We start from the raw sequence: 9,934 nt of genomic DNA, 5'->3' as shown, positions 1-9,934 counted from the left end.
AGAGTTACATTTTCTCTCTGCAAAGCCAAAAAAAACCTCTTGATTATAATTTAGATAAGAGCCACTGGATTGAATAATAATGTCTGAAACTCCCCTGGCTGTTTCACCTTGAGACGTCCATCACTGGGTTAAACATGATGCTAATTGCATTTGGATTGATTAATTTCTCTCACTCCTGTCTATTCGAATAATGCTTAACAAAATAATCACAGCACCCAGAGCCAAATCTTCTCCGTCAAAGGAATGAAGCCATCAGAACCAGCAGAGATGAAAGAAATGAAGATGACCCGTAATTACTGCTACGGTGATATCATTACCATATTACAGAAAATGAGTGTACGTGGGGGGAGCGGGGGCTGCGATTATTATTTATTTTTTAATGGAACCTCACATCCCAAGAATACAGCTCCAACACAGTGAGTGGAGCATACAGAAATACAGAACTAAAAAAATATTGTGCATTAAATTGCAAAATACAGTGAACACTAGGACTCCTGATGCATCAAGCATCCTGTACTGTGAGCTGCTGTTTATTCACTTCACTATTTTTTCATTGCAATAATATTTTGCATGACTAGCATAGAGATTTAAGATGCCTCTTTTCCCAAAAAGATCCTCAAGGCCCTGCAGCAGAACTCACCCATAACCTTGATGCTAAAGTCATTCTCTTTTAATATTATTACAAGTCTTCTTATTTTCAATGCTGGCATTCAGATTTTTGAACCACAAGACCTAATTTGATGCTCAAAGAAAAGCTATTACGCAAGAAATTTTTATTCTTCAATGCTGATTCCTCTCTGAAGGCAGTTACAAACTGCATCTCCAGCCACAGTAGATCACTTTCAACCATTCAATATGCTGGTTCTGTAAAGATATCAAATGTATCAAGTCTGGAAGAATTTAAAGCAGGATTTCAAAAAAAAAGAAAACCAAAAAACCCCAAACAGCCAAACCCACAACCCTAACATACAAACGGAAGGCCTTCTGCTCCCTTTATTCTCCAAAATACACTCCCAAAGCCCCTATCATTTGAGAAACAAATAAGCTTGGCAATTGTGTAAGATCTACAGACACCTGTGCATTGCAATTCTAATTGTGGTTTATACAGTTCACTTCTCTCAGTGCTCCTTATGTCTGCCCCCTAATCTCAGACCAAAGACAAAAAAAACTACACACAACTAGCAGCTTAAAATATTTATTCTGGAATAAAGCCAAGGTCAAATACACAAGAAAATTTCACATGCCAAAAATGTCAAGACCTAAAACCAGGCACTGACTCAGGAAGCTAATTAAACACAGAAAAATTATGTTCAAGTATCTTGTAAGGCTGAAATAAAAAAAATTGAGTTATACTTCTAATATTAAAAGCAGTAAGAAAAGCAATTTTGCATCAAAGTTGAGGATATTTTCAAATATACCTGAAAGGTACTTTACTAGCATAAGTTATCACTGGAAGAGCTACAGCTTGGGAGAGCTCTGACCACCAAATCCCACAGATGTTGCAGCCAAACAGCACAATAGGGTGATGTTTTTACAAGAAGCACTCTAAAGGGCCTTTTTCTACTTGCTTGTACCAAAAGGAAAATAATCTTTCTGGCTTCCAACACCTGCAGTGGATCAAGAGTTCTTGATAATTTAGATTTTCTCACCACAGTATCTCAAGGAAGAATCTTCTTTACCAAACACCATGGAGAAATGAGATCAAAACTGTTTCTTCAATAACTCCCAGACATAAAACACACAAAGAAGCTCAGCAAAGAGGTCAGCGCTGAACATACACATACAGCCAGGTATGAAAGCATTCTGGAGGTGAATGGACCCTTCTCAGAAGGCACAGGGGCAGAAGTGCTGCCCACACTACCACAACACACTGCACCCAGATGCAGTGCCCCTGCCTGCGCTGGGGAGCACATATTTACTGCTGGGAGCAAAGCAGGTGAACCCTGAAAGTAACAATTTTTTCAAGTTTTATCAGTGGCCAGGGCATGGAGGCCACGGCCAAATCTGAGCCCAGGAGCCAATAGAAACAAAGGGATTAAGAGTTATTAGGAGCAGAGAGAATTACATATTTACAGTACAGTTACTGAAAAATAATCGTGTAATGATTATGTAAGTCCCTATATTCCTTTTGGCTAATAACACTGGGATACAAGCTGTATGGTTATGCAAGCCAGGGCACACAAATCCAATCCGAAGACATCAAGGCTTGTTTACGGGGAGGCTTGCAGCGCTGGATGAAGAGCAGTACAGCTTCCTTGACCTCCAAAAGGCAGAAACTAGCCTTTGTCAATAGGTTAGCTAATGGCCTGAACTGTGAAGAAGAACTGAATTTTTAAATTTAACTTCTGTCAACAAACTTAATGGAAAGAGATATCTAGATGGAAGAAGCTCATAATATGGTAGTCTGTATTTATTTGTCCAGAAGTATGTCTTTACTTTAAAAAGCAGACTAAATCTTTAAAATGTTTTCTAATCCCAAGATTTCTTATTGAAACATCTTTCCATTTAGATGACTGCAGCCCTTGACACAACAATGAATTATCAGTATTGTAGGCCTCTATGAAAAGAAGATTCATGGGTTTTGACTGAAAAATATTATTTGATTTACACATGAATTAAACCAAGATTCCTTTTGCAATTAGTATGATACAATACATCAAATTACATAGAAGACTTCCAAAATTTCCAAAAATCAGACAAGGTCTGTATGGCCAAATATATGCAAATGACTGAAATCTCAGTGTTCCAAGGTCAAAGTCTCAGGCTTTGTTAAGACAGAATTATGGAAGAGCAGCAATATGCAGTTTGTGGGCTGCAGAAGAAAACCTTCACAACTGCCTCCATAATTTTATTCTTTCCTCCATGTAAATCAAAGGTACTTTATGTAACAATTACCCTTATCCCTATCCTCATCCTTCCTAGTATATTCACTGCTTGCTTTATTCCAGCATTTTAAATTATAACTTCGTACGTTTCAGGTGTGCTGCCCCCTACAAAACTCTTCCGGCAGCAATACCCTGAGCTGAGGAGTATCTGAGAGACCAGAAGAAAATTTGGGAAATTCAAAACCATCTTTACCAACTCCAAGTTGTTCACAAGACATCTGAGAAAATGCACTGATTTAGAAATGTTACAGTTTTTACAGCATCCAAATGCTAGTAGAGTCAAGTTCGAATGAATAGGAAAAAACTGTAGTTACTCAGAGAATCTATGACTAGTGTTAATCTGACCTACTTCATAACAAAATTGCAATGCCACTCAAGGCCGTTTGGAATAGGTATTAAAGTATAAACAATGCAGGTTCTGCTACAATTAATACAATTTAGCTGCTAACGAGATTAAAAGCAACTGGGCAAGGCTCAGCTGTAAAAACAGATGTAAAAGATACACCCAAAAATACACCCTCCCAGACCCACAGGGAAATGTGAGAACATTTTTCATAAAGACCTTCACACTTCTAATATTGATGAGTTTTAAAGAAGATATTAAGAATACAAGAAATATGGAGGGTATCGGAGTCTGAAGATATGTCCTGAGAGTAGAGGCCAGAAGAAACTCCAGTTTTCTGAAACCCAGCAATAAAGCCAAAACAAACAAACCCCCCCCCTTTTTTTTTTTTTGCTCCAGAAGGTCTACTGAGAGTAGCCCAGTAAGCTTTGGTACTCTTTTGCTTCCAAAAATCTCTTCATGTTTATTTACAGTCCATGCATACCACTGGTCAGAGGCCATGTCTACCATTAGGTGCTTCTCTTATGAAAGCTGAATGCAGCGACACCACTATCTTTTAATGAGAACAGAAGAATTCTTCATCCATTACTAGAAGAAAGAACACAGGCACTGCAGCAAAGCAGATGGCAAACCATCTACAAGACAGCTCAGAAAGGAAAACAGAAGGCAGCGATGGCCATGCAGACTCTCCATGGATTTGGTGAGTAGGAATGCTGCTCTGAGGGTTGAGAGGTACTGAAGAAATTCTGGAAGTCTGGAGAAGTCTGAAGACTCCATAGTCCAGTGGCAATGGAACTATCAGAACTATTTAGAGTTAGAAAGGTACAGCAGAGCAGAAGAAGTAAAAGGAGAATACAAGGAAAAAGTGGTTAGTGAAGAAAATTTAATCTACCAGAAGAGAACAGACAGAATAAGGTGTACAGTACAATATCGTATGAGGAAAATTGCACAGAATCAGAGATTCATTCTGACTTGATAGAACCTTGGCAGGTCTCCAGTTAATGTTCTGTTCAGAACAGACAGGCTGCTCAGGGCTTTCTCCAGTCAAGTCATAAAAACATCCATAGATGCAGACTGCACAACCTCTCTTGACAACCCTTCCAATACTTGACTGTTCCATGCTGGAAAAGTTTTCTTTTGATTCCAGTCAGAAACATTCTTGCTTCAATTTACGATTATTGTCTCTTGTCCTCCCACCATGCGGCACCATGCACAGACTGACTCCATCTTCTCAACCTCCCTGCACGTTCTAGCAGGCAGCTATCAGGTCCCTGTGGTCACCTCTTCTCCATGCTAAATGAGCCCCATTCCATTGGCCTCTGTTCACAGGGCAAGTGTTCCAGCCCCTGATCATCTTGGTGGCTCTCCACTGAAGTCACTCCAGTTTACCAATGTCTTCTTCATGCTGGGGCATGGAGGACACCACTGGATGTGGCGTTGCAGATGCAGATGCGTCACTTCCCTGGATCTACTGGCCATGTTTCAATCAACAGATGGATATGCATTCCCACATCCCTTTCCCATATTCTACTTACTGTATTCCTTTTCAACACTGTTTCCTTGCCTTTAACCTTCCACCTACCCACTGCTTAGCTTAATGTTCCAGGAAACCCAAGCACCATAGTGAAGAGTGAGGGCATTTTATGCTCTGAGACAGGGGAGGAACTGTTTGCTCCTTTCAGGTTTATATACATACGTTAGTAAACATAAATTGTAAGCTTTTCTTTTTTTTTAATTAATTTGCTCTCTATTTTCAGGTAAGCCAGGTATTAGACATGAAAATCTTGAGGCAACCCAGAGAAATATCTGTTGCAAACCAAATGAGAGCTTGGCCTGCTACCCAGAAACATCCATCACCCAGCCCTTTTCTGTTGGGATTTGTGTTGAATGACGTCCTCTGCAGGTCAACAATTAGTTTTTAGCATAAGAGTCCTGTGTCATCGTCATCATCTCCCCAGGAGACCTAAACAGGCTGAGTGATTTTTAGATTATATGGTCTGATAAGACACAGGCTCCTGACTCCCTGGTATGCTTGTGCCATGCAGGCCACCTGCTCTACGGAGCTGCCACCAGGGACACCCTCAAAAAGGTTTAATAATGGTGTTCTCTCTAGAGGTGTAACTCAGAGCATGCTCAGAATTTACATTTCTGTATCACTGACTAAAATCTTGTATACAAAATCCTATCTATAAGTAGGATCTATGACTAGTTGCTAAAAAAATTGTAGGAATGTTATTTCCTATTAAACTAGAATCTGTCTGCTCTGTGGTCACAAAAACTGTAAATGAGCACAGGAATTGATAGAGCAGGGCGGATCAGTAATCTACCCAGTCAGGTATCCTGTCTGACTGCACCCAAGATCAGAAGCATCACAGGAAAAGATAAATTAGGAAGCCACATTATGAAGACATATGGAATAATTATTACTGAAAGATTCCTCCTTTTCCTAAGTACTTGTTTTATATCCTGAAACGGCTGATATTTCCTACTTCATTTTAGATTTTATTCTGCTCTAACTAAAAATGTTATCATCCATTTAACTGCCTGATTCCCTTTCAATTGTTGCTAAGTACTTGGTTTAAAAAAAAAAAATAATCCCAGTGTGGCAGAAAGTTCCACATCAAATTACTCATTTTGTAAAAAGCATTTCTTTTGCTAATTTTAATCTGACCGGCTTCCATTACTTGTTTTCTGATTTTCTCCCTGCTCATTCTTTTCAGGGTTGGGAGTCAATTGGAATTTTCAATCTATCTTTTCAATTGCAGAGATGTAAAATAACAACTGCACAACCTTTCAAAATCAAAGAGATCCTCTTCTCCCCCCCCCTCACATTCTCATTAAGAAAACTCTTGATTTATAAGAAGCTCTCTAGTAGTGAATAGTGTATTTCACACTATCTCAAAATTATTCCTACCAAAATACTGCCTGACAGGGTATCCAAAGTTACAAAATAGAGAATGCGACTTATTTCCTTCCTGGGAGAAGATTATTAGACCTTACGCAGAAACATAGGTTGTAAAGCATAAACAATTATTAAATTCAAGCAGAAGAGGTGGGAGATAGGATAATAATTTGCTGTGACTTGGAGATACACTCAAGCCTGAAGATCTAGAGGAGAAGAACAATCTGCTCAGCTTCACCATACTGGGGACCTGGCTATTCTGGACCTGGCTGTTTTGGATGATCCCAGGAGCTCAGGAGGTTTGAGGTGCTGCCACATTCATCAACTGTGCACAAAACCCAATTACTTTGACTAAATTCTCCAGCAAGTTCAGACAGATTTCTCAAGAAAATTCTGCCAAACAGCAAGGTTTTCATTCAGAAACACAAAAGTCATGTAAAAACCCACAACATACAGAACATCAGAACAACAAAGAAAAAACATAAAGAGAAATGGAGAAATGGTCTGATACCATACTGAAGTGTATGTAGAAATGTATGGAGATCTTGATCACAATCAAAATAAGGAGCTCATCTTTGTGAGTGGAACAGGATTTGGTAAGATCAGAGTAAAAGATTCTGAGAAAGGGATAATATTATAAGAACTTGGATAAGCGCTGTGTGGATAGATAGGAAAGGTTTTATTCCAGAGGTGTTATATCAAAAAATGGAAGAAGATTTAGATTATGGCTTGGATGCCTGGACTTACTGGAGAGTCAAACATTATACTTGGTCACAAGGTTAAATGAGCAATAGAGCAGCAGTCATCGAAAGAGAGATCACAGACAATCTGTTTGGCACTGGAGGAGGAGTAAAAAACTCCAGTTTCAACAAGTACTCAGGTCCCTCAGATATAAGGGAAATGAAGGGGCTGCAAGGAAGCATTTTTAATCCCATAGGTTCTAGAAAGGTAGCAACGTTCATTAGCTCCCACTGTGCTCTAAATACTCTGAAATAGGTATGTTACTAACTTACAGTCACAATATAGAACAAAATACAAATGATATGAGACAAACAAAGCCATGCTACATAGTCTGACACATGCATTCACACTAGCTCTACAAGATAGCTGTGTTTCATGTACATAAATTTTATAATTTTTTTCAAATTATCTGGCTTCTTAGGAGTATTAAACCACTACCTTGCATGAGCACTGTACTGTTTGCACAAAATTATATTATCAGAATTATTTACTGAAAAGAGAATAAAGATAAAAGAGTACTGAATAGACAGGAAACAAAGTGTTACAGAACTGATGTTCTCTTCATTCATAGTAAACATTTTTCACTTCTCAGTTTCACTGCCATAACCACTTACAATTTGAATCATTACAACAGATCTACATCCCACTTTCCTCATCATTTAATTGGAAACTATGTGATACCCACTCTAAAAATCATCAACATTCACCATTTCTCCTCCTCTCATTGGCACACATGTAAAGGGCCTATAAACTCCTACAGTCACCAGCCTAAGATGTGCCCTTCGCTGGGACAGATGTTGCCACTGGCTTGAAGAACTTGTGCCCTCTGAGAATCCAGCAGCAGGTCTTTTGTTTTATCCAGCAGGCAGGAGGCACTCCAAATTCCTCATCAGGAAGTGATCTGCAGCTATGCACCAAAGGGAAGAGTCCAGCTTGAAGGATTTTGGATTTCATTTAAGGCAGTGCTTAGCAAGAAGAGAGGGCAGCAGGTACATTTTCAATGCCATCTGCTGGGTAAGACAGCTCTAATAAAGGCAAACTCCCACTGTTTTCCATCTATCACCATCAACTCATACCAACAGCTCCCTCCTCTTTGTACCTTACCTAAACAAGTATCAAATTTGAAGTTGTCTTAATAAGCACATCTTATTCCCCACTCTGTTAATGCATCTAAGAAAGCAAATAAGCTTTATGAACGTTTGAGTTTGCAAAAATGACTGCATTTTACTCCAGCTGAGAATTCAGGGGGTTCTGACAGTGAAAAATATCTTAAAATAGATTTGATGAGAAGAGCCTGATGCCTGTGCTGCAAAACATATTCCTGTACTGCACCAATCTCATCTCTCATTCTAGGAGGGCTAATACTTCTTTCTGAAGAGGGCAATGAAAAAGTCACAACACAAGAAGGTTTTCTCCTCTTCCCTGAAGAGTATTTTTCCCATTGGAAAGACCAACAATGGAAAGCATTCACTCAGCTAAACGAGTAGAAACAGACTTGTATTTCACAATAAAATGGAACAGACAACTACTCTAAAGAGACAGGTAAATTCTATTCCTAGAGAAGTCTAACACCAGATATCCTAGGATTTAAGAATAGGTATTTATTAATTCAGGGTGAATAAAATGTTGGCTTGATCTTGAACAATTTTCTGACTTTTGTGAATTATGACTTACATTATGGTCAATCAAATTGCAAAGCTTCATTAAACATGTTTCAACTGTTCACAGAAATCGCTGACACTACGGATATCTGCAATTCCTCATAAAGGACATCTGAGCACATTCCCCTTGTGAGAGTGTAACCAAAGAACTTCTGAAGACTGTGATAGAATGACCCCCTTGCTCTATTACGCCATTTAGACAGCCTACTGCTCACCTAAATTCAGTAAAAAAAGAGGGATTGGCATGAAATGAGGTCTGGCATGAGGCTGATATAACTCATGTAAGAGATGCAGGAACAGATTGCACTCCTAGGTCCTCAAATACAAAAATCGTACATGCTGACGTGAAAAAACAATTGTTAATAAACAGATATTCTACTCTTCAACACTCCATATGGCAGTCTGATGGATTAAACACCAGCAGAGTGTTGATCACTCTAAAAGCTCATATTGAGATGATCTGGAAAATCTGTCTATCTACAATTTAGGAATTCTGGTTAATTTAATTAAAATGTTGCATCACTAAGTGCCTTAATATGGAAAGCCATAAGCTTGTGAAGTTCCTGGCACATGCCTGCCTTCAGAAGATGTTACAGCACAAATTAGCAAGAGTCTCCTTTTAAATTTGGGATCTACAAAGGAAGACTCCTGAGCTAGAAAATCAGTCTAAGTGTACAAGCACGAAGAAGAGAGCAGAAAAATCTCCAAAACAGGCAGAGGGACAGGTAATACAATAAGCCTAAGGAATGCCTGTAGCATAAGAAAAAAAGGACACAGGCTGTCAAGGTATAGGTGACTTTTTTGAAAGAGGCCAGCTAAGGTTAAAAGAAACTAGACGTGTTACAAAGAGCAGACTGAGAACTGGAGAGAGAGGGGTGGGGTTCAGGAAAGGAACTGTCCCCTTGCGAAGAGAACAAAGGCCAGGAAGGCACAAGAATGAAGAAGGCCCATGATCAACATGCTTGGCCAAAGGTAATCCCAATGGTGTAATCTCCCCTTACCAAGGGAGGCTTGAGACCTGGCTTCTTCAGTTGAGACAGGCTCCAACACATACACAATCAATTACTGCAATTTAGCTAGGAGGTGGTACCTGCTCATTTTCAATTTGGTGTCAACACCACAAACGAGAATCTTTGAGGCTAAGGCAGCTTAGAAAGTTTTTTCTTCCTAGAAGCATGGCTGGATGAAAGAAACAGATGTTCCCAATGCAAAATCCTGTCACAAAAAACAAGAGAGTAAACTGCTAGGATGTGGAAGCAGATGATAGTTTGGAAAACAAATAGAAAACCATGTCTGATGCAGCTCTAAGTTAATGGAAGCCAAAACATTCCCAGTACGTTCACTACTGCCTCCAGAATGACCTGTGTATTTTAATACTTTCTTATACTTAATAACATTTACT

The 9,934-nt window shown here is 39.2% G+C and overlaps 1 long non-coding RNA gene across 1 annotated transcript in view; it reads left to right on the top strand.

The window, feature by feature from the left end:
- The window catches only part of LOC108448512, a 51,855-nt gene extending 42,272 nt beyond the window's left edge, over window positions 1-9,583 (top strand). Inside the window, exon 4 of the long non-coding RNA XR_001864403.1 lies at window positions 8,225-9,583. This is a non-coding gene — a long non-coding RNA (uncharacterized LOC108448512). The remainder of the gene's footprint in view (window positions 1-8,224) is intronic.
- Window positions 9,584-9,934: the final 351 nt, after the last annotated feature.

The sequence above is a fragment of the Corvus brachyrhynchos genome, unplaced genomic scaffold (genome assembly GCF_000691975.1).
Source record: "Corvus brachyrhynchos isolate BGI_N302 unplaced genomic scaffold, ASM69197v1 scaffold115, whole genome shotgun sequence".
Lineage (NCBI taxonomy): Eukaryota > Metazoa > Chordata > Aves > Passeriformes > Corvidae > Corvus > Corvus brachyrhynchos.
The sequence above is the reverse complement of the archived record's forward strand: the minus strand, read 5'-3'. Positions and strand labels throughout refer to the sequence as shown.